Source organism: Drosophila takahashii, chromosome 3L (genome assembly GCF_030179915.1).
Source record: "Drosophila takahashii strain IR98-3 E-12201 chromosome 3L, DtakHiC1v2, whole genome shotgun sequence".
In the NCBI taxonomy this organism is placed as follows: domain Eukaryota; kingdom Metazoa; phylum Arthropoda; class Insecta; order Diptera; family Drosophilidae; genus Drosophila; species Drosophila takahashii.
In genome coordinates this window covers 1,163,390-1,186,002 of record NC_091680.1, presented here as the reverse complement: position 1 = coordinate 1,186,002, position 22,613 = coordinate 1,163,390, and the positions used below count along the sequence as shown (strand labels likewise).

Sequence of the window (22,613 nt, the reverse complement as noted above, 5' to 3'; positions counted from 1 at the left end):
GTTCCGGTACGTGTGAATTGATGTGCTGGGTGGTCTGTTCCAAATCAATTGCTGCCCTCGGAAGAGGAAAGGCCCTGCTACTCCTCGCCTCGCTTTGGCCGATGTTTATTTTGCATAAATGTTGCCCCAAATATCGCAGCTGTAAACACATAACGAAAGCAGTTGGATTCCCGATCCCCCAATCCCGAACCGATCCCATCGTGATTATGCTGCCTCCGGATGGGCATCCAGCATCTGCATCTGCCCGAAAAGTTTCGGCTCTGTAAATATTTGTTTAAAATTCCGCACGCCTACCACTCCAAAAAAAGGAATGTATATATAAAAAACCCAAGCCTCAAGTCGCCGAGGGCCACCGATGTCCGTATTTTCCCACTCCATTTGCGGGGACCACCAAAGTTTGCTGGACCGTTGGAACTTGGAGGGCGATCGGCTGCAGCTGCTCGGAAAATATGCTAAGTACTGCGAGTACACTGAATCGAGGGATTAAAAGTATCAATGTTTATTAATTCTTAGATATATATTTTAAAATATATTATTTGTAAAGAATCAGCTTTAAAGGGCATTTTTCAAAACTTTTTTCTACAACCCAAAAAATTGTGTTGTACAATTATTTTAGACACATTTTCTGTTCTGGATGAATACTATGTGTATTAAATTGACATCATTATAGTGTTAACATTTAATATAATATACTTAAGGAGGACTACACATTTTTAAGAAGCCTAAGATTATTGTTTAAAAATAAAATAGAAATAAATGTATTTGTAATAAACTTGTATCCCATCAATAAAAAAATCTTAATTGATCATCAAAATAGTTTTTTAAAATATTTAATAGGTATATTAACAAAATCTATATTATATCTTAATGAATGTGCTACATTTATGAAAGCTAAATATTATTTTTAAATTATTATTTTGTAGTTTTTGAAGCACTGTGCCATCGATCGTCTTGCGGACGTCGTCATCATCGATGCTGTGTAAACAAATCAGCCGCCGGACTGCAAACATTTTATTGGCATTGGCTGGCTGCGCTTTTCGCCCCGGCTTTCGGATATAGCCGATATAGCTCTTGCCTTTGCTGCTTGCTTTTTATTGACTTCACTCCAAACACTCGGCACTCCACAACGCCCACATTCCCATGCTTTAGAGCCCAGAAATCCTCGGAGGGGATCTCTTTTTCAACACCTTCTTGTGGCCGCAGCATCTGTTTGGCGTTTTCGAATTGTTGTTTAGATTTAGACTCTGCAGCGCAAGATCTGTTCATAATTTCAATTGACTTGGGCCGCGCGGAGATCGTAAAAATTATTTATGTGGATAGACGAAACGAACACTCGCCGCAGCGGATATTGTTCGATTTCCCATTGATTAATTGCTCCTTTCTACAACTCAGCACCGCTGCGAAGAGAAGATCTCCCTATATATCCACATGGCTATGGAAAAAGATAATGATTATCATGTTTAGTCGGAGGCACTTTTGTTGAATTTTCAAACAAACTCTGCCTGTCCGCCACTCGATTTGTTTGGGTGGCATGTTCAGACTCAGGAGCTAGGGGATTTTGATTTGAAAGTGGATAGGGCTTGTGGATCTGCGGCATCGAATTTGGGTGAATATGCTTTTGACAGATTGCCGAAATGTTTACAAGCAATAGACCAAGTACTCGCTGAGCCATCTGCATAGGGTGTCAATGCTTTTAATGTAAACACAAGCAAGAGTAGGAGTGAATTACTAAGAAAAATTAATAATTACCAATAAAATATGCAACACATTTTTACAAAGTAAGAGTAGATGACTAATTTTCTTTCAAAATTTCCTTGTTATTTAACTTTAAAATACTATTCAATTCCTACGTAAATTCTCAGATTTATTTGTATTTCATCACAGCCCTGGCCCTATTGAACAAAACGTGATTAAAATAACCAAAAAAGGAAAAGTGGTCCAAAATATATAAGTCCCCAAACGACCTGCTCCAGGTGAGGCTCGAACTCACAACCCCGGCATAGCTCATATACACACTGAATACTGATTATAAGTACCGTGCGCTAACCAATTGCGCCACTGGAGCGTTGCCCGGGCGCCGCCAAAAGCTCAACGAGACCCCCGTGCCCAAAAAATAGAACAATCGGATATCCTTTAAGCTCTCTCCCGCACTTTCTCTTCCTAGCTTTCTCTCAAATGTGCTCAAAGTTAGAATACATCCAAAACAAACCCTGAAAGCGAGGCTTTAAAAGGGCTTATCAGTAAATTGATTAAAGTACAACTTTCTAAACTATGTTAAAATGTTCTACAGAGAGAAGCATACATTTTATGCTCCGAGCCCCAAAAATAGTTCATGACTAATACGCCACAGCTGAGCTTGGTGCTTAGTTTCACACTCAATAACATTCAACCGCAACACACTCCAAAAAAACACTATTTCGAAATTTCCTCAGAAGCTTTTCATGCAAGCAAACACAAATTCGTTTAACTTTTTGAAAAAATAGTTCATTATTTATCCTTTTAAACTTCTAAAAAAGACAATAAATTTCATGTATTTCTTGAATTCATGGTTTAAGTTGATTTGTTCTTAATTACTTAAATTACATTTACAATTTTAAAAGTAATCTAAAAATTATTTTCTTCTACCACATTTTTGAAATAATGCCAAAATGTAAGAAGCATAAAAAATGATTTTTATGATCCTAAAAATTATTTATTTGAAGTAAGCTTACATTAAAACTTTCTTAGTAAAAACATTAATCAAAAATAACATCAGTTTAAAACTTTATTATCTTTAATTTAAAACACTCAACAGCTACCTTAAAAAACTTCAATATTTTTTTTTTAAACATATTTTATATTTAAGAAAATATAAAGTGAAAAAAAATGTACAGCATTTAATAAAATATAATCAAAACAGGCAAAAACACATAATATCTAAAACACAAACCCTTAAAAACTGAATAAAACGCTTGAAAATAACTAAATATATTATTTAAACAGTCTTAAAACATAAAAAACATTAAGAAAAAAGAAAAAAAAAAAGTTGGAGCAAAAAAAATATAGTCACCAAGCGACTTGCTCCAGGTGAGGCTCGAACTCACAACCCCGGCATTGCTCATACACACAGAATACTGATTATAAGTACCGTGCGCTAACCAATTGCGCCACTGGAGCTGTTGACTGAGCGCCGCCAAATGCTAAACAAGACTCTCGGGCCTCAAAATAGAACTTTTGCTCTCCCGCTCTCTCGTTTTCTTTGTGGTTGTTTTTGTTTTTGGCGAGAACAACGATTCGCCTGTGCAAAAAATATATTTGGGATTTAAAATTCATTGCTTTTAAACCAAATGAGATATTTAAATATTTTAAATGGAGAATGAAAGATAATTGTTAGAGCTATAACATAGGTGATTGAATCAGGAAATACGATTTATTGGTGAATTCTTAAAAATTATCAAAGTTAAAATTTCTAAAAAACTCCAATTTGTATCAACTTTTTACTCTCTTTCTCTCTCTCTTTGCAAATGTGTTTGGTTGCGCGAACAAATTTAACGTTTTGTTGGTTTTGATGATAAGAATTAACAAACAATAAAAGAATTATAATAAAATCTGAATAACGAGAAAATTTTGAGCATCCGAAAATCTGAAAATGTGCCAAATGAGTCAACGCTTGTATTACTTGCCATTTAATTCGGTTTAAATGTGCAATCTCAAGCAGAAACGAAAGCGAAAGCCAAACCTTTAGAATTATTAATATGTATTAGGTCAATGAAAAGTGAATTTTGTCTCGATTTTACTTTCAATTAGCAATGGGATTTAGCCCATTTAACAATGCAAATGATTGGCTTTTCACTTTCGTTCGATCGCTATTCGCTATTTTTTGTCCCCATAGAACAGGTGTGCTGATTACGAAGAAGCCCGTGAAAATTACAGTCCCGTACTTAGTACGGAACCCCCACACCCCATGCATTACCCCCTGAATTACCAATTCCATTACCATGTCAACAGCCGGTGCAACAGTAACAACAACAACAGCAACAAAGACAGTTACGACAGTTCGATTTCTTCTGAATTTCATTTGCAATTGCAAAATCCCATAAGCGAGGAAAAAACACAAAGAAAGTCAACGGGTTATAAAGTCGAATATTTCTATACTCTTAAAAATAAAAAAGTTAAGATTAAAATAATATTTATTTGATTCTTTTTACAGAATCATTTTTACTTTTCATATTTTCCAAAAAAATAAAATATAAATATTTGGTATTTAAAAAAAGGGCCTTTAAATAAAATTTTAATTTTAGTAGGAGGTATGAAATGATTATTAAAAGCTCTAAACAAAAAATTATACATTTAAAACAAAAACAATAAAAATTTGCAAATAAATTAAATTACCAAAGTCAATGGTGACAAAGTTGTAATTATGTAACAATTTTTTGGTTTCCCATTCGTTTTATAATTTTTAACGTATAAGTAAAAGAAAAAACCCTAGTGAGAGCATAAAAGGCGATGGTAAAAACAAAAGGCCGAGTCAGGAAATGCAAATGCCGCTAATTACCTGAGCCGTTGCTTCGGCTTTGGCTTTTGTTGGCGATGTTGATGTTGCCATAATCGCTTCTAACTAAATGAAAAGCATGCAATAACAATAACCATAAAGTACAAAAGGCAATCCCCGTTAGGGGAAAAACAACAGAAACCACCGCAACAACACCTGAAGCCATGACAAATGACCACCATATGACATTAATAATCATAATTCAAAAGTTGAGAAGTGAAAAATAAAAAACACCGAGTTTACAGCGGAAAAACTTGGCGGAACCAGCAAAGTAAATCCCTTGTCATGTCATGTTGTAATTAAAAATTATTAAAAAAATACATTTCCATGTGACAGGGGCCGCCGACTCGCAGACAGTTAATAATACTATACATATGCCACTATAGTATTATCGCACAATTATGTCGCACAAGCTGCGAAGTGCAAAAGTGACAAAAACAAATGAATTAAGTTTAAATATATGCAAAAAGCAAGACGATGTGCCACATACCTACATAAATTAATGCTCCGTTGTGCAATTGTAATGCTGAGAATTGAACGAAATCGAATTAGAACCGAACCCGAGGCAATCAAATCAAAACTATATACGCCAGTTCCATGAAGGAACAAACTGGAGCAGAGATTGAGCTTGGTGAGTGAGAAGGGGGGATGGAGATGGGGTCTATGAGGAAGCCAGGGTTGCCATTGACGATTCTACGAGACTGGCGCCAATGGAATAGAAAAAAATTGAAAAAAAAACTGTGACTGACAACAACAAAATAGGCACAAATTGCAGGCGCTATAATACCCATCAAAACGGAGCAATAGACACCATCGAGAATCGATTTGTAGAGCCAATCAAATTAAATGGATTCTTGGAAAAAAGATCGAAGCGTGGAACTCATTAAAATAAATAAATAAATTTGTTAAATTTTTGAATATTGAAACCTAACTATTTAATCTTGAAATCATTAACCTCGCCACGAAAACTTTAAAAAGTTCAGAAGAAACTTCAATCTTGAGGTTTTTACACTTGTTTCTGTAAATCTAAAAAATGAATAAAATAGTACCATCGTCACTACTTAGTGACTCATTAAATCTGAATTTTTCGTTTGTCCAAAAAAAAAACTGGGAAAATCACAAAAATATTTTTATCAGCACAGAGGAAATATGGCCGCACATGCCAAATCTTAAAGCCACTTTCTCCCGCAGATAAGCTGCTGAAGAAACAAAGAAGAAATGGGGAAATACTTGAGCGAATATGTACGCAAACGACCGTATATCTTGGGCACTCAAGTTCCCTTGCCCCCGGTAATTAAGATAAAGTTAAACTGGCCAGACGGACCCACGCCGCCGGCAAAACATTGATAAGCCGAGCTTTAACTTAGTCATTACGACAGCATCAACAGAAGAGAAGAGCATATGGTCATGAAAATATGAATAAAGTTTTAATATTTGTAATGGAAAATAAAAGTTTTCAAGTTATATAAATACATATTATTATACCACTTTAAAATGATTTCATATTAAATACAAACAATCTACGAATCTATTACATTCGCATAATGACTTTCCTATCCAAGATAAGCTTATTTTATTCGGTGATTATTATAGCAAATTATATTTCCATAAGATTATTTAATCTCGAGTATTAAAATCATTATTTATTGACTATCCTATTAGTCTATCCCAATCTGTTCCCATAGTTATATCGCATATAGCCCACCCCTGCAGCTGTGGGACCTTCTGCCTTCTGCAATCTCGAAGACTCTGTGGGCTGGCACACAAAAAAGTGCATTAAGATTACAGCTGGCGACCGTCTGACAGTTGTTGCCTTTTGTGGAAGGAGCTTATAGCTTATCAGCTGTCGATGCACTTGTAGCGCCACTTTCAGTTTCGCTTGGAGACGCCGTTTTGCAGATGCAGTCGCCAGATGCCAGATGCAGTCGAAGATGCAGATGCTGGTCGAGTTGCAGTTTGAGCTGGGTGAGAAGGAGAGATTGGGTTCCAATTGGTTGCTGGCAGGGGGATTGAGGGGGCGTGGGGCCACTGGATGGACAATACGATTGATTATTGACTCAGCTGCAAAATGCTCGACGAACTGATGACACTGAGAAAAATACACTGGAAGTTTTTAAATATTTGTTAAGAAAAAATCTTTAAATCGGACCACTCATTAAAAATTTATGAGCATGTAAAGCATTTTCCGCTAGATGGCGCCACTTCAAGCAATTGATTTCTTTGCTGCTTGCATATCTTCACTGATTAAACAATTCTTAATTCATTGATGAAAATCTTTAGAGTTTTCTATTTAAAGGAATTAAGAAATTTAAAATCCCATTTAATAGTAAAGTACAATTTTGAATATTTTATGGATATTTTCAAGCTTGTTTAATTATTTAAAAATGTTAAATGCGTAGATCAAATGCCACACATGAATGGGATTCAGTTGCAATAAAATAGAGAATTGATGGCCAATTTCCGCGGTGGGTTTTCCCCAGTGTAGGCTTGACTTTTACCCGGGGGCCACTTCAGGGCAGCCTCACTTAATCACAGATCAGATCATCGTGAATTGTTGTTTACCTTCTCACGCGTCAGCGGCTGAAACGCAAAATGCAAAATGCTTTACAGACCCACAATTGCCGCAAGGTACAAAAATGAGGCAAAGTTGCAGGAAAAAAAATAAAAACGCCTGCGCAACTCGCTGATTTCCACTAGGTTTCTCATCTCATCCTCCGCTAGTATCTCGGTATCTCTCTTTCTCTGTCATCTTCTGGGTACTCTCACTCGCACCCTCGCAGACAGCACTTTGCATATTATTTGTTTCGTTTATTTGACTTTCTCATTAACTTTTGCTTACTTTGCGGCGTTCGAGTTTGTCAATACCCTTTAATATTAAAAGATGTACTAACTAACCTATGAAATATTTACAACACTATATTTACTACAAAATAAGATGTGTCTTAATTTTCATACGTTTTCAAGGTTTTATCCTTACTTTAAATTTAACAGGCGGACGAGAAAACGGACTCTTGAATTTAAGAGAGAAAAATGTATAAAAAAAGTACTTTTAAAATTTGAAATTCGTTACAATTTTTTAATTTTCCTACCACAGTTTTAGGAAAAATATTTCCAATGTTTTCTAGTTTCAAATAAATGTATGTCTTTTGATGAAAAAATATATTTTTGTATTTTTCCCATTAAAATTCTCTAAAAATATTAATTTTCGAAAATATTATAAAGAATAATTTTCTGATCATTTTCGTGTAAATTATTTGTTTCAAATCCCTTGGGATTTTCCAAGTTTTAGAGTATCCCCCATTCGTATTATCCTGTCCCATTTAAATACCCTGAGCCTCTTGGCCCATGAACATTGCTCGGTGTGTGTTTTTGTGTGTTTTGTTTAACTGAAAGTTGGCGTCGTAAGATTTGTATTTTGTATGCGCACCTGATCAAACTTCACGTTCACGTCATTTGCTTGCGCTGCGTTGTTGTGTCGGTCAAGCGGAGTCAAGTTTGTGGGAATTTTTTCGCTCATTTTCTTCACGTCACCTTACTTTACCTTGCCCACCCCGATTATATTTTATTTGTCCAGTTTTTGAGACTGGCTCGATTTTCTGTGAGAGTATCTTTGGCAATTAAACTCGATTAGCTAGAATTTATAACCGGCAACAGTTGTAAATTAAAAAACTTAGTCAAATTAACGCAGTTGGTCGCTGCGTGCAGCGCATATAAAAAAGAGCCAAGAAATAATATGCAAACGAAAGCAGCCAACACATTGAGTGCATTGCAGGTGTTTGAACTCGATCGTCGATCGTCGCCAGTAAAGTAAAAAAAAAAATAAAGACAAAAATTGGAATAATTGGGCGACAGACGCTGACGCCGCCGATTTTTGGAGCGGTGAACATAAAACACATATCATCGACGACGAGACGGCGACGCGTGCAAATGCGAAATGCAAAACAAACAGTTTTCGATATCGAAATTGTCTCGATAATTAAATGCGTTGAGCGGTAAAAGTATGTCAGCAATACTCCGATTTAAATCGGTGCAAAAAGGGGAAGGGAAGGGAGATCTTGGTTATTTGATATTTATCAGGTGTGCCTGCCTTTGCGACACTGGACCATATCGAAAAATGATAATAAAAGGAATAATTTAGTTAAAATAAAATCTTTTAGTAATACTTAGTAATAAAATGTTATTGTATTTCTGTTTCTAATAGCTTTAAATTTTCCGACTACAAATATTAAATTTTTAACCAATTTTTAAAGATAGAGATAGTGAAAAATACAATTTCCTATAGAAATGTTCCATTATTTATTAGTAATAAAAGATAAATTTATGTAAGCACCAAGTAAACCTTTAAATATGCAAATAATGGTGATATTTTTTTTTTATCTGTGTGCCTCCCTTTCTTGTTGACCAGTGTCTCCGTCGCATACGACATTTCGCATGGCAGGGGGCCTTCCCCAGCTGAGTTCCCGAGTTCGTTTCTAGGGCGTTGACATTTCGAGGGCGCAGCAATTGTCCAATGTTTGTCCAATTCGTCACCCAGCCGCGGACCAGATCATGTCACTATATGGGCCCCCTGTACCCCCTATAACCCCCTTCGCTTTCCATGCAATTTGAATTTGAGTTTCGTCAACTTAATCAGAGACGGCGGCCCAGTTGGCGCATGTGCACAAGACCCCAACCCCGAAAACAACGAGCTGGTGACAAATCTGAGCTCGGGACTTGGACTGAAACTGGGACCCAAAGCGGCACTGAGATAAAATTTTTAGATATTATATAGAGTATTTCATTTTGTAACTTAAAATGTTATTTATTTATTTGGAATGTTTGTTATAAAAAAATTATTTAAATAGTTTTCCCAATATTACATTTCCAGAAATGTATTCTTACCTTTTACTGAATTTAAATATATAATGAAATAGTTTTGTAAAAATATTAATACAAATATTTTTATTGTAATACAATTAATAATATTTTAGGAATATTTTTATTAAGATTTTAAAGAATTTATCTGAAATGTTTTCTATTAGTTTATAATTCTTACGGAATTAAAATATTTTATGCAATAAATGTAAAAATTTTAAATATTTATTCAAGTAATATTTATTTATTTAATAATCATTTTAAAGATACCTTTATAACCTTTAATACATTGACAATGATCTCTTAAAGCTTTCTAAACAACTTCCCAAAGTTCCCTTTCCCCAAAATTTTTTTTCCAAGTGCTGGAACTTGGCCGTGCCCATTGTTTTGGAGCGAATGCATCTGCATGTGGGCGTCGCTGGCTCCATGGAGCTGGAGCTCCAAAGCTCCAAGTGGAGCCCCGAGATCCGACGGGTCAGAATGCCTTGGCCAGAAGGGTGTGACAACGTTTGTGGTGACTGCCTGTCGCCTGCTGGCTTCGATCTCTTTCCTATTTTTATTTGACTCTTTTTCTTTTTTTTTCAGCGCATGTGGGCTTAATTTATTTTGACTTTTGGCCATTTAACTTGAGATTTATCTGGCCTAAACTATGCGCAAACATTTTCCCGGTGCCCGGCTCGTTGACGCGTGGATTAAATGTGCCAAATGACTGAGCCGGGGGAAGGTTTTCTGATTTCTGTTAGCGGATTACTCAATGGGTGTGGTCCGAATCCAAATCGTCCATTTTGTGGGGGCTCTGCACTCTGCAGATGTCCAATTGAGTTGTCAGAGGCTAATTTGCTGCTCCCCTCAAATCACAAAAATTCAACCGAATGAGTAATCATCGATGGGTGTGTGTTTAAAAGGGAGAATGATGAAAGGAACTGGAATTGTTAGTGCAGTTTTATGCAGTGAGATTTTAAGATTGGGCATTACCTGTCTTCTTTAAAAACCCTAATTTACCTTGACTTCAGACGAAAAGAAATACTTTAATTGGCATACACAAGATCCAGATTTTTCATCCCCTGTTCCGCCTTAATTTTTGATCTTTTATGGACAAATATCATCATTATTTCAAAACTGATACCATAATCCGATTATATACTTCCGTTTCCGATGGGAAATACTGTCTGAAGAAGGCTAAGTAGTATGTCTTTTTGAAAACAAATTGGTTACATGACTTATCAAACGAAAGGAAGTAAGGGAAATATTAGTAGGTAACAGGTAAAAAAAAAACATTTTATCATATGATTTAAATACTATTCTAAAGAAGGAACTTCCACATGTGTTTCAAAGGATAAATGACTCTTTAATCCGATTAATAACTTCCGTTTCCAATAAAAAATCGATATAAATCAGTGGCGGATCCAGGATTTAGTTGTGGGGGGATTTTATTTTAATTTCCCATTTTTTACCCGAATGGCGTGGTATTTTTCCCCTATATCCCCGTTTTCCAACCCATTTACTGAAGTAGTTTTCCCGACAATTAAAGAAGCTTTCTTCTCGATTCGAAAACAATTGAGTATTCCCGTTGTAGATCGATCGTCTGCATCTTTTCACCAGAGTTCAATCTGCCACTTGAGCTGCATTTCACTGTTCGTCACATCTGCGAATGCAACTGTCTCAAGTGCTCGATGGAGTTCTTCAAACTCTGCTGACAGTCTCGACATATAGCGGGTGGCCTCTATAAGAAACCAATCTTCCACCGATGTATGCTATGTCTCAATCAGCGCATAGCAGCGCAGATTCGTACTATCTTTTCCCACATTAATTATGGAACAATTAAAAGATGCGGGGAATTCCACTTGAATGGCTGTCAATAGGGCGAACAATGGGCCTCTTGAAAGTGGGTTCCACATACCCATTCTCGAGCCCCTTTTATTTATTTTTTTACTACGCTTTATATACTTACACCCGCATATATACTTAGGTATATACGATGTGTGAGCTGATGACCTCCAGCGTGGACAAATCTCAGGGCAACAACAAAGTCTCGGCACTAATTTCGTGGAAATTACCCACCAGCTGTGTGTGTTTTTGTTTGTTACGCATTTCCTCTCAGGTGTGCGGCAAACAAAAGAGCTGAAAAGTAGGTGCAGCTGAGGCTGAGAGCCGAAGAGCCGGGATATGGCCTCTGAATCCGAATCCGAGTCGGAATCTGAATCGGAATCGGAGGCTCGGGATTAATGAGCGGCGAGCAACAGTTGCAATCAGCAAAGTGAGTGGGAAAATGGAAAGGCCGCCGCCAAAACAGCAACAAATAAGTCAGAACACAGAGAGAAATAAGTAGTGAAATAATATAATTTAGAAACTAAATATATTTTAAAATTTAAAAATATATATTTATTAATATCCCATTAATTTTTACATAATTGAGTAAAAGAAATGAATATAATAAGAATAATAAATAATTTAAGGGTATTTACTTATTTTAAGGATGGTGTTAATATTATTTTTAAATGGAATTTTTTATGTAAATCAATATATATTGTGTTGAATAAAAAAAAAATCTTTTACTTCAAGAACAATTTTTAGAAAGTATCCTGTATCCCTTTCTATTCCGCTTCAAAATATTTTTTTACATTTCTACCCTTAAAGTGTTGGTCTACTTTCTTTATTTTTCCATAAAGTACCATCTATATAGTAAAGAAATTACCCGATTTTTCCCTCCCTGTAGTTTTCCAAGCCGCTGAGTCTCTGACTCTGTCTCCATTTGGGATTGAGACCGAGTCTCAGGACTGAGACCTGGCGGTTTGGCTAATGATGCCGCCGCTACGTGACGTTCGTTGCCAAGTGGCTGCCAAAGAATGGCTCACCTCTCTCGCCTCTTTTTTCTCGGTTTACTTCTTCTTTGTGGCTCATGGTTTTATGAATTGTTTGGCATTCTTTCAGACGATGTGGCTGCGGGTTTCTTTATCTGCCGACGCACCTCATTTTCCGGCTTTCGTAAAAAGTTCAACAAAATGAAAAATTCACAAAACAAAAAACGAGAAAAAAACGGAAAACACATTGAAAGAGCGATAAGTACGAGTAGCTGCAGAGGCTGTCATCTGGGAACGGCTGCCGTTGACGATCTGCATGGCTACCGTTCCACTGCCTACGCAGCCGCATTGAAGCGATCATCATTATTACACTCGGAAAATTCTGATTTATATATCGAAAATATGGGAATTTTTTAAAAATAACATTAACATTATTTACCTTTGTTCTTAAATTTAAAGAATTTTATGCTGCATAATGCAGGCAATATGTAGAATTTATTTCTTTATGTTTATACTTTCTGAAAATATTTTATTTATGGTGTTCAGATTTTTAAAAATAATATAGTGGCTTATCTTTTATCTATCTATGTTTAATTCTAAAAACATTTTTCCAAGTGCAACATTGCGGAATATTCATCATTAAAATCGGCAGCAAAAATTGATCAGCAATCTCCCAGGTTTCTTTTTTGCGCTTTTTAATTGAGCCCAGGACTTTCCACTATAAATCAAAGGTTTGCGATGATTTGTTTGCAATTTAAATGCAAATAACGACCACCCAGCAGCCGCAGATCCAAAAATTATAACTTAATTTTGGAAGAAGTCTGTGCAAGCGGACGACCGGCAATGAGATGAAAATGCCTTCGAGCCACATGGGCGATGAATTGCGGCCCGAAAACTGAATGGCAAAGTGGTAAGGGAGAAGGAGGAGGCAGGTTGGCTAAAACCACAAGACAAAGCCACACAAAGCGATTCAATGCGACCAAGGGGCATGATTTGTCTTCAAAATACTCAAAGGCCCCCTCGAAACCTTTCCTCTCGCCGAAAAAAACCCCAAGCCCTGAAAAAAACGATTTGGGATTGGGTTTAGAATGAAATCGAATTTGGAACTTACCTGCAAAAATAAGTAAATTAAATATTAATATACAACATTTTTCAAAATCAAGTAAATTCTTTATTCATTTGAAATGACATCTTGAAATTATTAATACTTTTATATATATTCCTATTTTTGGTTGATAATATTTTTTGTTGTATTTTGTTTATTCAAACGGTGTAATTTTTAGGTAGTTATAAAAATCGGCATTATTTAGAATTCTAAGACCCCTTATCTTTTAGTATTTAGAATTTTGATTAATAATTATTTAGAAAATAAAGGGAATCACACAAGAGCGTTAAGCTGATCGCAAAGAACGATTCCAAGAAGCTTTGTCTGATATTCTCCAAGCTCCAAGTTCCATGTTCCAGTCCCTAACCGAGCTGCAAAAAGGCCCCAAGCCCAAAACCAATCCCCGAAATATTAATAAAAGTCGTCACCGTCAAAAGGAAGCGCAGTCGATCCCAAAAAACCAACACACACACACAAAAAATTGCAAACCAAAACCCACAAAAAAGATGAGAAAAATAAGAGATGTTATGCCACGCCGGTGTTCAGCAAATTTCAATCTCGGCTCAAAGGCAAAACCCTCTCAAGGGGAACCGAAAAAAGGCAAAAAGTAAAAAGGCGAAAAGAAGAAGGTTCGCTTTTGGCCTGCACGTGCAGCATTGAAATGCGCCGCGCGTTGGACCCAAAGGATCTTTGCCAAAAAAAAAACACAAACAAAAAATCCGAAGAAGAAGGAGTGAAAGAAACCCAGCCGAAACCAAATGAATTGAAAGAATTCCTTGCGGGGCTCATGGAGACTCATATTCAGTCCCAGACTGCGACTCAGACGGAGATCAGCTTCAGAATGGCAGCGCACTGGAAGAAAATTTAGATGTTATTATATAAGTTACTGGACAAAATACCCTTAAAAATATTACAAGTTCATAAACATCCTTCTACCCACAAATCAAACTCTTTGGACTTAAAACATAAAATCTGATTTTTACATAGTTTTTCAATAGTTAAACAGAACTGCTAAAATATATAAAGTTAAAAAAATGATCAATTATATTTTTCAGTAAACATCTACCCTACTTTCCTACGAGAAATCTCAACAGAAATCTCTAGGAATTTAGTGAAGTCCAATGTCCTTCTAACAAAACGCAAGATTTTAATTTATATTGCATACTTTTTGGCACCTTTATATCCCATTTCAGAAAGGAGGAATTTTGCATAAACATTTTAGAGAATTGAAACTGAGAATACTAAGACTCATTTTCTCTAAGTGTAGTAATGCAACTGAGCCCGGAACCTTGGCGAACCTTCGACGAATCGTTTCAGATCAAATGGTGAGATAGCTCTGGTCGACGGATGGACTGGATGACCGTTCTTCGCCTCGTTTTGACCAAAATGCGACGACGGTGGAAGAATTCTTTGGCTTCTTCGCTCCGGCCTTTGATTTCTTCTGGATTTCTGGCCTTTCTGTGTGAATAGTTTTTGGGTTTCGATCTTTTTTTCTGAGGATTTCGCAATACACCCTGCTTTGTCGCTGGCCTTTTGTTTTTGCGGCCTTTTTGTGAGATGCCGAGGTGGCCCTATATTACGATTTGAATTTCAGATTGAGTTTTAATAGCCGCAACTCAGCCGAACCACACCTGCATTTGCCTTCTTTTGGCAACTTTTGCAAGCCGCAGGAAAAAGACGATGCCGTCTAGATTTGGGATTTCGCATCTTGGATCTTTTTGGGGTGTGAAGTCTGCACTGCGCATATATGGCTAAGAAATTCAATTTCACGCTTCTTTATTAATTGGCCAAGCTCTGGGCAATCGCTTTTCCACCTTTTATTTTCTGTGTGGATTTTTTGGCCGCTTGCGTTAATGAGATTTTTGCACTGCGATTATGAGCCAAGATTTGAATTGGGTTTGGTTTTTGGTTTTGGTTTCTTTGGTCTTCGGGAAGTGTAATTCGATGGCCTTTTCAGATGTGCCGACACAACTTATTTTTTTTTTGCCTTTGCCCTCGAACGGCGATGAAGCGTTAATTAGACAAGGGAGATGGCTGATAAACAGGCGGCAGAAAAATTGAAGAAAATTACTGGAAAGTTAAGAGCAGGAAAAGGTGTAAAGAAAGAGTTTCGGATGAGGTAACCAAACCACCTTAATTCAGTCTCTCTTTTTTATTAATCTTTCAACTTAAACTAATACTTAATATTAAATTAGGAAATATATTTTTTTGAGAATAAAAAGAAAAACAGATATTTAATGTGTTATTAAAATAGATTTATTACTGAATTGGGAATTATATTAAAAGAAATACAGATATTTCTTAGCTTAATAAAAATCGATTTACTATACCAAAAGTACATTCAAAAAGTATTTTATTTTATTGAATATATGTATACTTATATTCACACTAAAAATAAAATATGAAAAGCAAATTTCAAAGAAATGTAAACTACCGAAATGCTTTTGCCATTACGGCACAAAATATTCATAAAACGTACGTGCCAGAGAAAATGCAAACAGAAATTCAAAAATTCAATAAACATTTCCAGCCAATCAAAATGTGAAGACCGCTCAAATAAAATAGAGAAAATCAATAAGCAAATGCAAATGTTTATGCAGTAATTGACGGACCGCAGGCGTTGCGGTGTTGACAACAAAGTTAGGCAAAAACCAAAGACGTTGCAACGTCAAGCCGAAAAAGCCCAGCCCCTCCATAAACCCCCACGATTTTTCCAAATTCGAATTTTCCTCAGTGTTGGCGGCATCTCCACACTTTTTGGCAGCTACTGCGGCAACGCGTGAAAAATAATATTTATGGCAAACAAATTTCCATCTATCGACAGCAAACGGCGCCGCGCCGCCAACGTGAATGCGGTTTTGAAGGTGTGTGTTTTGCGAATATGACTGCAACTGCCATATAAAATAATTAGGCAGTCATGGGGTTAAGGAGGGGTTTTGAAGGGGAGGGTGAAGAGGGTTAAGACCATGCAGCCAACTGAATGTCAACGTAAATTTTGAAGTCTTTGCTGGCTAAGTGCGTCCATCAATGGCTCCATAAGTTTGGCTTGGCGGCAACCTAAATCAATCCTCAGACTCAGTACATTGCACTGGGAAAAATTAAATTTTTCTTTAAAATATATTTAAACCAGTTTGGTTTTGATTACGTTTCTTCTTAAAGAAGTGATTATGAAAACATTTCTTTTAATTTGCTTTTTTTAAAAAAGGAAATAAAATTCTGAAATCATGGAAGAAGATTCTTAACTTAATAAAGTCAAGAATAGTTTCTTGATTTCAAGAACATTTCTTCTCAAAAATCTTAATAAAATACTAAAATCAAGAATAGTTTCTTGATTTCAAGAACATTTATTCTCAAAAATCTTAATAAAATACTAAAATCAAGGAATAAATTTCTTCTATAAATTTAAGAATAAAGATAAATATTTTTTGATACAACAAAAGTACAAGGGATACATTTCCCTTAGTGCACCCCCACCTTTTCGTTTCGGGGGCCTCCAACATAATCGTAAATTATATGCGAGGTCTGTTCCTTCGTCGCCATTTTTGGGCATCTTTGGACCGCTCTGACATGGCATGACAAATGGCAAATGTGCGACGGAAGTTGGCCGGAGTTTCGAGTTTTGGATTGGAGTCGTCGAATCGACTCGAGTCTCTTTGGAGACTCTGAAGCGGCGGCAGCCTTTGTTTTTCCAGGGGCTTTCTGCTTAAATAGAGGAAGCGGCTTGTGGCATTTGTGACAAGCTGGCTGGGTTTCATTGATTGCAAATTTAATTCGCCTCAGCGAATGACAGATAAGAATCGCATCGCATTACGATTCTGTATATCTGATATATATCTGATGGCCACGCCCCTTCGACTGGCAATTAACCTGGCCAAATCGATCGATTCTGTTTCTTCGTATCTTAAACCGAATTTGTATTTGCTGATCTTGGCTAGCGATAACGGGGCAAAGCCCGCGGAGCAAGAGCAAATTTATTGAATTTAATAACGCGCCAAGTTTATCGCAAAAAGTTTTTGTCAATTTAACAAATTGCAGCTACAACAGCAATATAAGAAAAAAACAGTGAAAACCCCGGCCAAGCCCCCGTGAAAAGCCAGTTGGCCAGGCCGACAACGACAATGGAAATGGAATTGAATTCCTAGACGGCTAATAATGTCTTTGTGCACAATTGACGGCCAAGTGGACAGGCGTGCAAATGAATGCGAGCTGTGAGCTGTGAGTCTCTGGACCCGCAGCTCGCCGAAAAGAATTATGTTACGATCACCAGCAGCAGGATCGTGGTGATATAGGGGGTATCTAGAGGGTATATAGGAAGCCAAGGGGATCTGGGGGCTAGGCGCTGGTCACCGGGGAGCGATATCGCCAAGATCAATGAATCAATTAGCAAAACGAAATGAAAATGAATGAAATAACCAACTGCAACGGCAGGAGCCCAGCCAGTATTTATTTGCGATTTTTTATTATATTTTTTTTGTTTGCCCAAAACACAGCCAAGGCGTGGGATGGCATTTATCAATGTCGGATTTTCGGCTCTTGTTATGCGCTATTAAGGGGTATCACTAACTATACCAGAAGTATCAGAAATTTAATGAGTAATTGACAAAGGATATTATATTGAAAATCCTATATTTCCATCCCTTTTTAATAAAAAAATGTTTATAGTTAAAAAAATTATTTGCTGTATATAAAAATTATATATTTATCCAAAATAATTATTCAAAAATTTAAACGAAGAATTGTAAAATTCTAAAATTGCATGCCAATAAAAGCTGCTTAAAAAATGTAATAAATATTTACTACAAGTTTCGCCAATTTTCGGAATTTTCTCGGTTATATTTGACACATAAGAAAATTGTTTTTTTTTTAATATTGTTTTATAATTAATTATTATTACATATTATATATTTTAGGGTATTTATAATTTCCCCAAATTATTTTTGTAATTTTATTAGTTTGCAGCTGCTGTTGGTGGTCTTTGATATTGCTGTTGTTGCTGCTGCAAGTTGCTGTTGGCAGTTGCAGTTGCAGTTTGCCGCTAAGCGTTGCCGTGTTCCCCATCGCATATCAATCTCTCGTCGGCGGCGGGCAACTCGGGTGGCGCATTAGTCAGAGCCTCGGGACAAAAAATTGAATAGCAACAATTCAATTGGCGATAAGGAATTGTGCATAATTTTATTTAATTTACGGCTTGACACTCGCCGCAGTTCGTCATCGGTTTTCGGTTATTTGGTGGGTTTTACTGCCTGTGACCCCTTGTCTTTCGATCAAATGTCAGGCGGCAACAGAAGTTGCAACTGCAGCAGCAGCAACTGCAGATATTGCAGCAGCCGCACCTCTCGACCATTGTCATCGCCATTGTTGGTCGAAAAGCCAAGAAACCGCGACTCTGAGTCTTACCACTCAGAGCTGTCATTAGGCCAACATGTGGCGGCCACTGAACCACAGCAGCAGCGGCAGCAGCACCACCCCTTTTCTGCACCACCTTTAATGCACCACCACCCGTGACAAAGCCACAATGGCTGGGTGACGCAGCTGAAATCAATGCTGTAAGTAAGGCCCCCTGGACTTCGCCTGAAAAGGCTGAAAGGCCATTCCCGATCGTCAGCTGCCGTCCGCTTTTCTGTTTTCTGGCCAACTTCCGCCAGCTGATGCAGTGCGACTCCGGTGGTAGATGGTCGTCGCTGTTTAAGCTTCCGATTCGTGCACCTGACTCAATCGCCAAGCAAACAAATGAGGTGAAATCATTAGGGGCTCTAAATATGGAAATTATTATCCAAGGAGTTGTAGGAATTTTTAGGAATTTATTAGAAAATAAATCTATAAGTTACAAAAGGTTTTAATAGGTTTTAATTTAAATTAATTTTAATATTATTTTCGATTTTTATGGGCAGTTGGGGATTTAGGATTTGGTTTTGTGGTGTTTGCAGAACAAATATTTTGCTGCATACTTTTTAAATACCTACTTTCCTTTCATTTTTCATCCCCCGAATCTCTCCCCGTGAATCTGCACAGTTTTGGGAATGATTTCCCTACTAAATTAAGTTTCTAATATTTATACTTTATTATTTTTAATTTTTAAAAAATTGTAAATAACCGTAATTAATTTCTTAATTATTTTTTAAATTATTGTTTAAGAGACAATAATAACCAAATGTTCCTTTTAAATATTTATGATAATAATTTTAGTATCTATAAAGGACCTAATGTATTCCCAATTTTTTCACTACAAAATAATTTAAATTCTAAATTAATATTACTATTATTTCCCTCACAATTGTGCTTCTTACATATGTTTCCCCGTTCGACTTGGCAACTCCGACATCAACTTGGTTTCGATTTCCTAATTCGCGTGGAACTCTCACCCAGTTTTTCCGCTTTTCCCCCGCTTTTCGCCGCCGCAAAGACAGATGGCCGCTTCAATTACACAAAAGTCAGTCGGTTTTTGATTCCCCGTTAACCCCTTGCAGCCCCACCTCTTCCCAGGCTTAACCCATGGAAAAGTTGCTGAGCCGTGTCCGCGTTGCTTTTATACGTATATATATTTCAATTTGAATTTGTATTTGTGTTTTTTTCGCTGGCGTTGGTGTCTTGACTTTGTTTTAGTTTTCAGTTTGCCGGTTTTTTGTTGTTTTTGTTGTTTAGCGAAACAGGTGCGTTTTGCGTTTTGCAGGTGTTTCCCAAAAGCCACCACCACAACAACAAAAGCAACAACAACTACAGCGGTCGCGGACTGTTTAGTAGTTACGCTTTACCGCTAGTTACACAAATTGCCATCAAGTATTACCGCCTTCTTCTCACCCCCTTAATAAAAAACACCCCCTCCTCTGCATTTTAACCAGGGGCGCCAGTTGCTCATGCGCATTGTATTTCGTGTGAAAATCACAATTAAATGCGATTTTTATGCGCACCTCGCCAAAGTCGTCGGCGCTGTGTTGATTGTGGTTTAGCTTTCATTTCGGAGACCTCACTTGGGGCGGGAAAATAAAGACACTTAACCCTAGAAAAATCAATAGTTTAATAAGCCTATTTTCTCACGTTTCTTAAAATATATAGTATATTTTCAAACCATCTATAAGCTAAAATAAACCTTCGTTTTGAAACGTAAGCCCCACGTAGTTCTCAATATTTACCGAACGTGCTCAGGAATTTAAAAACATCATTAGGCAGGTATTTCATGTACCCAAAATCAATAGGTTGACACACTCAGCAGTTAAGTACCTACTTAAAAAAAATTGGAATGCACAAAAGAAAAATAGTATTGTATAATATAAGACATACCATATCATATCTTATATTTTATCATGAAATATCATATCATTATGAGGTTAAAAATAAATCACTAAATCATACAGAAAAAAAATATTAATTTTATCTAAATGGCTTTGCAAATGATGAAGTAGACTCGTTAATGGATGTGACTTTTGAAATCCAACTAAAGAAACATAAGATTAGGCCGAGATATGAGGGGATAAGTTCCTTAATCCTTTCCATAATCCCCCTGGGATCTCAAGGGGTTAAGCTGGGAGTTCGACTAGCTTCGTTTAACACTCGGCAGCGGGAGCGGGATCTCGGCTGGTCCGGGCTCTCAGCTCTCAGCTGTCAGCTGCGTGGTTGGAAATGTCAGCTTGACAATTATTATGTCAAAATTTTCCGGCACGGCCATTGGAAGGCTGAGCTGAACTGAGCGCCGAGGCGACGGCATTCGCAATAGCGCGCAGTTGCTGCAGCTGTTGACTGCTACACGAGTTTTTATGGTAATTCAAGTTTCACTGATTTCTCGTCTCAGCGCAGTCGCACCCAAAAAAAAAAACAGCCACAAAAATCATTACATGAGAGAAAACCCGAGACTCGAGACTGCGAAAACAGCGACTAAGGTGAGCGCACTAATTGTACCTGGCCAATGGCTCAAATCGCAGACCCCAAAGCTCTGCAAACAATTAGCGCATACCAGACTTTGGTTCGGAATCAGAGATCATTGGCCCCCAGAACGGGGCGACGTCGAATAAAACGCACCGATACAGAGAGAAAAATTGGGATAAATATTTATTTTAATTAAAAAGAATAGAAAATACATTAGAAATACACAGCTCTTGGAAAATAAGCAGACTCCATAAATGATATACCCAAAAAGAGTGCGTGTCATAACATCCATAACGACATTTCAAAAATATTGGTTGAGCATGAGTTATACTTATAAGAGTTGTAAACATAATATATTATTTTTAACTATATATTATTTATCTTTAAATATTTCTACAATTTTTAGTGCACTATGAATGTCCCCCATAGACAATGCATGTGAGCCCCGCGTTGCTTATGTTTCTTTTCCCATTATTTCCCATTTGCCTGGGATTTTAGTTCAAGCGGCAGTTCATACCCTAACAAGAAAATAGTAATGCGGTTTGGTGGTAATGGAATGGGGAGTTTTTTTACGATTAAATAATTGCTCAATTAATGCCAGGCAATGTAATAAATTGTACTTTACCAGAGATCTGTCAACGAAGATATTTCAAAAATGTAGCAGCTATAAAAATATGTATTTCAAAAGATGTACTAAATAAATCGGTCAAAAATATTTCTTGTTTTAAGCAGCTGTTAAATTTAATATTTAAGATTCGAAACATACATACCTTATTTTATACCTTGTAATAATTTTTAAAATATTTCTTAATTCAAATAACTTTTAATTTAATATAATTCAAAGAGTCTGTATACAATTTGCATATATCCAGCATTTTAATATTGTTTAAAATTTTAGACTTAAGACCTTTTTTAATGTACGAAAATATTTAAAATATATTAAATTAACCTTGAGTTATAGTTATAATTTACCTGTTTTTTAGGGCTCTCCAAAGAGCATCCCAGATTTGTGGCCTGTGAGGAAAAGCGCCCCCTAAGCTGTTTTGAAAATGTTTCTCCGCTTTTCCACTGGGCTACGATCCGAATTGACATTTGAATGGGGCGGCTAGCACCGAGTGCTCCGAGTTCCAAGTTCCGAGCTCTGTGCTCTATGCTCCGATCTCGAAAACAAACCCGAGACTATAGTCGCAATTGCCAATTGGTCAATGCATTGTAGTTGCAATCATTAACGCTAATAGGCCAGCAGATAGCGGGAAAGAGAGGGAGAGAGCGAGCTGTGGATTGTGGGAGTGGGAGGGCAGACAGCTGCGGGCAAAAGAAAGACCCAAAAAACCAAAACTAAATCCACACCCAAGTGGTCAGAAAATGGAAATAAAAGGAAAAACAGGCAGGCCAAAGTGAAGGAAACTTTTCTCAACGGAAATTTTCCGTCCGCGATTCGCACACGTGTGCAGGTCTAAGG

The 22,613-nt window shown here is 36.9% G+C and overlaps 2 non-coding genes across 2 annotated transcripts; both read right to left on the bottom strand.

Annotated features, from left to right (window-relative positions):
- Positions 1 to 1,965: 1,965 nt before the first annotated feature.
- On the bottom strand, positions 1,966 to 2,065 carry TRNAI-UAU (transfer RNA isoleucine (anticodon UAU)). The gene is made up of 2 exons: positions 2,028 to 2,065; positions 1,966 to 2,001 (listed from the first exon to the last, which is right to left on the bottom strand). It is a non-coding gene; the product is annotated as a tRNA-Ile (tRNA).
- Positions 2,066 to 3,058: 993 nt separating this feature from the next.
- TRNAI-UAU (transfer RNA isoleucine (anticodon UAU)) lies at positions 3,059 to 3,156 on the bottom strand. Its single transcript has 2 exons — positions 3,119 to 3,156; positions 3,059 to 3,094 (listed from the first exon to the last, which is right to left on the bottom strand). It is a non-coding gene; the product is annotated as a tRNA-Ile (tRNA).
- Between the last annotated feature and the right edge of the window lie 19,457 nt (positions 3,157 to 22,613).